Source organism: Rhea americana, unplaced genomic scaffold, assembly GCF_003343005.1.
Source record: "Rhea americana isolate MKP2758 unplaced genomic scaffold, rheAme1 scaffold_352, whole genome shotgun sequence".
Classification (NCBI taxonomy): domain Eukaryota; kingdom Metazoa; phylum Chordata; class Aves; order Rheiformes; family Rheidae; genus Rhea; species Rhea americana.
In genome coordinates this window covers 538,169-544,718 of record NW_028186482.1, presented here as the reverse complement: position 1 = coordinate 544,718, position 6,550 = coordinate 538,169, and positions in this window count along the sequence as shown.

Here is a 6,550-nt window from a genome sequence, read left to right as displayed (position 1 = left end):
CCTAAGCCAGGGATGAAGTGCTTGGAGCTGGTGGCCTGAAAGGTTTGTAGATCAAACAGTTGCACAAGCTGGGGGAACAGGACACCTTGCCCAGCTGCTGTGTCTAAGACCGTGCACAGAGGAAGCCCTACCTGGCTCTACCTGCCTCCAAATGAGGGGTTAATATGCTGGAGGCCCCCTTTCTCCAACCTTCCCCTCTTTGAAAGCAATAACCTGGCAAGGTGTACAGTGAGGAGTTGTGCACTACCCACAGGACATGAATCCAGTACCCTCACCCTGTACTTCTAAATGAGTAGAGGAGGTGCAAAATTTTGTCTTTATTCTCTGACTCTGTGAATCTCTTCCAGGGGCCTGCTGGGTTAGGTCCAGGCCTGGGCATCCCACCTATTCCTGGGCTTTGCTTTATCAGAGATCTTCACAGAGAGTTACTTTGCAACTGAGTCAGGCAAAGCTGACAACTGAGACATAAATGCTTTCTGCTTATGTGTGAGGACTTGATTTTTTTTTTCAGAGAGATCCACAATTTTTAAGCCTTAAATCAACCCTGTGGCTGCACTCTGTGAAAGGAGGCAGGGGAGGGTCAAAGGCCTGGGCAAAGGTTGCTGATATCTGCTGTGCTTGGCCTGTGCATTATGTTTCAGGACAGAGATTGTTCCTCAGCCCAGAGGCCTGCCCTGGTGATTACTTCCTGAGTGGCCCCCTTCCTTCCCAACTTGGGAAAGCAAAAGCCTCGCTGCAGGGCTGCTGCCGGGTGCAGGGTGGCCAGCCACGCAGGCATCTTCTGTCGCCAGTGCCCTTGTTTTATTTATAGATTCTCATGACTGTGGGCTCTGAGCACTTTGCAGGCAGCCAGGCTGGTCTGTGTGTAGTGCTTTGGCCAAGCAGGACTGTGGCATGAAGCCGTCTGTGGCCGTGCAGCCATGTGCCAGACTGTGCCTGGTGCTTCAGAATGGTGTGTTGTCTGACTATCAGTTTTGCTTTTGCGTATGTCCTCTTCTGACTTCTGCACCATTGGGCCATGTGGGGCACTTCTGATGCTCTAACTCAAAGCAGCTTCTACTGTGATGTATCCTGGTCCTGCTGATGAGGGGTTAGTGCCTGCAAAAGGGATGTGATCTCTTGGGGTCTCTGAAATGTGGAGTTTTCCCTCTCCAGGTTCTGCCTGGAAAGGCACCCCTCTATGCTGGGTGAAATGCCAAGTGGCTGTTCCTCTGAGTGGCACACACCAACCTGCTATAGCCTGGTAGATTCCAGCCTTGTGAAGATGCACGGTGCCCTGTTGCATTGCTTGTTTAAACAATAGCAGATGGCTAATGTAGCTGGTAAAGGAAGCATTAGCAATACTTAGAAGTCAGCCTAAAGAAAATAAATGGATGAAAGCCATAACATTTACAGTAAGGCATACAGAAACAAAACATCTTGCTTGCAAATCTAAAACATGGGCAGGTCCTGGAGAAAGGTCGAAGCGTTTGGCACATGTTCAGTGACCCACAGGGCACAGTTTCCCTGCAACCTGGGGTGTTTCTGTGAAATGATGCTGCATGTCCTGGCCAAACAAAGCAAAAACTGTGTGGCAGCATCTGAAGTAATAACCAGTCAGAGGAAAATGTTGGAGTAAGAAGAGTTAGAGCCTGAAGGCACCTAATTTCTATACTTCGAGAACTGTTGCAACCAGGAGGAGCAGTTTGTTTCATGTTGTGCCCCCTCTGCTTTTCTCCAGCAGAAATATTAGCTAAAGCCTCCAGTCCTGTGCGAGGAGCAACACTGCCTGGGATGCCTAGATTTGCTCCCTAGATATCCCACAGGTTTCTAGCCTAGCATCTGATAACTCATCTCTATACTGCTTTCAGTGTTTACAATCACCACAATAGAGCTGGCATCAGGATCAGACTGGCAAAGACACAACACCCTCTTCATTAGATCCTCTGGATGGAGATTTTGGACAACCTTGTAGATCTTGGACTGCCACAGACAGTAGAGCATTGGACACTGGACACTACCCTGCAAACATAGCTGGAGAAACCTGGTCCTCCTGAGACAAAAGAGGAGCGTGAAGGTGGGAAAGAATGCATGGATACAACTTGGCAATTTCACTCAGTTGTGGAAAGGATCACTGCTCTGCAATGAGTGAGGCTTACAAACATTTGTTCTCTGTAAGGCTTCCTTGCAGCAGAGGCATCCCCCTTTCTGTTATGGGAGGGACAAGGAAAGTCAGAGCTGGGCTTGCAAGTGCTGGCAGATGTCAGTCACATCACAAATGTAGGATAAGGTGACACCTCCAGTGTGTCAGAGCAACGTGATCTTTGGGAGCTATGTAGCAATGAGAGACATAGAGTCTACATCCAGGACCTGAACATCATGTTCTTGTGGTTTCCTTGCGTGAATGCTGCTGGAGATGGAGCTCGCGTCAACAGGATGGTTTCAATCTGTGTTCAAAGATAAGACCGAATGACAGAAACTCTTTGCAATTAGATTGTTTGGTGAGTATTTATTTATTTGCTGACTGAGATAAGTCTAGTGTGAGCTCACCAGCACTGATCCATTACTGTGCCTGTGAGGTTTTTACAGTTGTACAGAGGACATGGATCTATTTTGCAACTGCTGCTTGAATTAAAATGAACTGTATTCCTTCTACTTCCTCTCTTCCTTCCCTTGGTCCAGTATGTCCTGCTTGCCTGTACCCTTCAGTGGAAATGCTGATTTTAGCCCAAAATCTGTGGTAACACTGAATTTGCCCAAACTTTTTCTTTGGAAGCTGGAAGAGGAAGGGGTACCCAGGGAAGGCCTTGGGTTTGCTGGTGGTGATGTTGATAGGTACCAACAGGGACTGAAATAGGTTCATTTCCTGTGGCCAGCAGGAAAACTTCAGCCTAAAACATGGAGGAAAACTCAAATGAACACAAAATATTTGTAGATCTACTTATAAAAGGTATGAGGAACCCTGTGGAGAACAGACAAGAGAAGCAGAGTCAGAAATGGGAGAAATGAGGTACATTCAAATTCTCACATGCTGAAGATTTCTTGAGCTAATGGGTCCTCTGCAGCCCATTGCTACCTGTTCATCTCGTTTTTGATTCTTTTCTCTTTATTGCATAATGCTCATCATAGCATTATGGACTTGCAGGATGTGTGGGTGTAGAACTGGTGCTCCAGTCCTAGCTCCACAAATGAAACTGCATCAGTCAATTATGATGATCTTATCAATGTAGAACACTGAGGGGGGATCTTATCAATGTCTGCAAGTATCTGAAGGGAGAGTGTCAAGGGGACGGGGACAAACTCTTCAGCTGTCCCATGTGACAGGACCAGAGGCAATGGGCACAAACTGAACCACGGGAAGTTCCACCCACACAGGAGGAGGAGTGTCTTCACTGTGGGAGTGACAGAGCACTGCAAGAAGTTGCCCAGAGAGGTTGTGGAGTCTCCTTCTCTGGAGATATTCAAGGCCCGCCTGGATGCAACCGTGTCTAACATGCTGTAAGTGACCCTGCTTGAGCAGGGGGTTTGGACTAGCTGATCTCCAGAGTCCCTTCCAACCTTACCCATTCTGTGATTCTGTGAGCCTTCTTCACAATGTAGCTGGGAGAGCTGGTGCTGGATCACTGTGAGCACCTTTCCCTACTGACCTGGTTCTGTGAGCATGTTCACAGGCCTGCAAAGGAATTTCCTGAGCTTCTCTATCAGGTGACAGAGCAAACCCAGGTAAAGTTAGCTTTTTACGTGGCAGAGTAAAAAGGAGTGCTCGGGAGCAGCAAGCAGCTTGATCTGAGTGACATGGCATTGGGGTTTCAGTGACAGTCTGCCATCTGTCTGCACCACACCCCTGGAGCCAGTGACTTAGAGATGGAGTCTTATGTTTACCAAAGCGTGAGGCGAGGTTACTATATCAAGACAGGTTATCTGGTACCTCCCTGTATCACCATTGTACAAGGTGGAATTACTGTCCAGGAACTGCGTGGGCATAAGAAGCCCTCTTGGGCTGTGGCGGCAGTTGTGGAACATGGCCTCCCAAGTGCTGGATGATGTAGTGAGGACCTGAAGCCCAGACAGAAGAGCAGATCTTGGCACTAACTGGTGGTCCTGTGAACACTGTGGATCCTAGTTGCAGTTGTGCCCTAGCAATGCTTTTGCATGTTCATTGTATCTATCTCTTTCTTGTGCAGCATGAGTCTTTTTACAGCCTGGTCCTTGTCTCTGTTCTCATGGATGGCAGAAGAGCCTGCAGTTCTTAGGGGGGCACATTCAAAGGTTCCTGCTGAGCTTTGTTCCTTTAAAAAAGTAGCTCTGGGATTGTAGTGACAGCTGCTCTTCTTCCCTGCACTAGAAGTGCCTGGAGGCCTGGATGTTGCATGTTTCTGTGACTGATGCATATTTGTTATTGGAATCCTACTTATGGCCCCGCTGAGCTTTCTTGCTTCTTATGGCCAATTCTGTCAGCTGCACATCTTGCCATGCCACAGTCAGTGCTGTTGTTGTTGTGTATCTCATTGGTGGTCTTCTTAACTGGTGGACTAATGCCACCGAAAATGAGCATGGTGCTCTGTTCAGTCTCCACTACTTCTGTGGCTGGAGGAGGAACTAGCAGCTACAGATGTTTTAGCAACTTCACTCTCCTGCTGTTGGAGGCCCTCAGATTTGATGGGTTTTGGTGACATAAGAAATTTGACCTATTCATGCACAGTTTGATGTCTAGAGCACAGCCGAGCTCCCGGTAAGCACACCTGTGTGTTAGTCACGCCAACACCATCTGTAATGAACACATAAACTTGTAAACTGTGATTCCTGATGAGGAATCTGCAAGTATGGATTGCAGAGAATAAATATATCGTTTTCCATTTTTGGTGGTGGTGGTGATGTGAAGCACTTAATATGACTTTTCAGATATGGACAGATATTCCAGGTAGGCAGGCAAGATGTGGCTGTTATTTGGACTTTGGGTCACTTGTTCCATCTGACACTCTAGTTCCTGGTCCAGTTTTTCTCCTTGAGAGTTTACCTTCAGGATAGTCCCCCCTAATGCTAATTGTGCTAGATTCCCTAGCTGGACTAATTATCTACAAATAAAGTGGTGACTTCAGGGGTTTTCCTTTGGAAGTATCTTTAGGGAGAACAAATTGGAAGAACTTGAGCAGGCCATCTGCTCCCCTCCCATACGGCTGCATTGGGCCATTCCTTGCGAAAAGGTTGGGTGAAAGATGTGCCAGGGCAAGGGCAGTGCAGTGAGGAACCATGTGAGGAGACAGGAGCCAGACCAGGATTGATGGGCAAACCTTTTGTGTGGCAGACTAACCATGAGGGAACATAGGGTTTGGTAGTTCCAGGTAGCTCCAGGTAGCTGCAAGGTAACTAGAGGTTTACATTTATTTTCTTACAGGTTTGTGACTGTAGTTATTACAACAGCCTAGCAGGGACAGTTCAAGCACAGAAGGTCCAAAGGAGATATGGAGTCACAACATGTGTGGGAAGATCCAGGAAAGCAGGAACTCGCTCTGATGATCTGCTGACTGGCTGCATGGCAGAAAGAGCTTTTACCTGCTGTACTAGGCAGTTTGAGCCTTGCAGGACTCTTAAGGTAGTGGATAAGCATAAAACTTGGCTTTGCACAGTACTGGAAGCATCACTGACTTCTCTCCCTTTGTGGGTAGAGAGCATGGCTTGTGGGATGGTGTAGGAGATGCAGGCCCCATTTGCAGCTCCATCCCAGGTAGGACCTGTTGGTGGCTGGACTTGGCTTGGTTCGTGAGTGCACATGAAGGTGAAATGCATTGGGAAGAGGCCTGTTTAAAACCAATTGGACCAGGGACTAGTCTTGGGGAGTAAAATTAAATAGAGCCCCTGGGAAACTACTGCTCCCTCCCATCTTGCTTTGCTAAGGGCCCTGACTGCTGTCCTAGGACCAGCTGTTCCCCCCAACACCTCTGCCTTGTTCTGTCAAGGGACTTCCTGAAACCTACTCCTGACAGACTGTGCTATAGGGGAGAGACTTCAGCAAACATGGCCAGGTTGGACTGGGACTGATTTCTTCATATCTGTCCTGATCCCTGGAGTGAGGGAAATCCAGAAAGTAGGCTTGAGAGAGGAGCCGAGCCGTATGCTGATACCCATAGCACCGCTGAGCTGACTTGTGGAAAGCTGTGGGCCAACAGCTGATGGCTCCTGCCAGCTGTGTGCCTTATTAAACCCCAGGGTGAGAGAGCACTGCAGCATTCAGCTGAAAGCTTGTGAGCTAGGCTCTTTCCTCAAGGACATAGTTGTGGCCTTTCCCTATCCCTTGGGGCAGAAGACTCTGTGGCTCAGGTGGGGACATTGCTGCAGCTCCACCCTGCTCTGTTTCTCATGGGAAAGGTGCCATGGGGCAGCCCTGACTCCCCAAGAGTACAGCCTGGGACTCTCTTTGAGCAACTGTCACTTCCTGTTGACACCCAGAGGTTTTAGGATTTGGTTCCTGAGCCTGGTGCATCAGGGAAGCAGATGTTGTCCTGTAGCCTCCTGGGAGGTTTGTTGATATGGGAAAGGAGCCATGGCTGAGCCTTCCTGGGCTCCTCTAGGC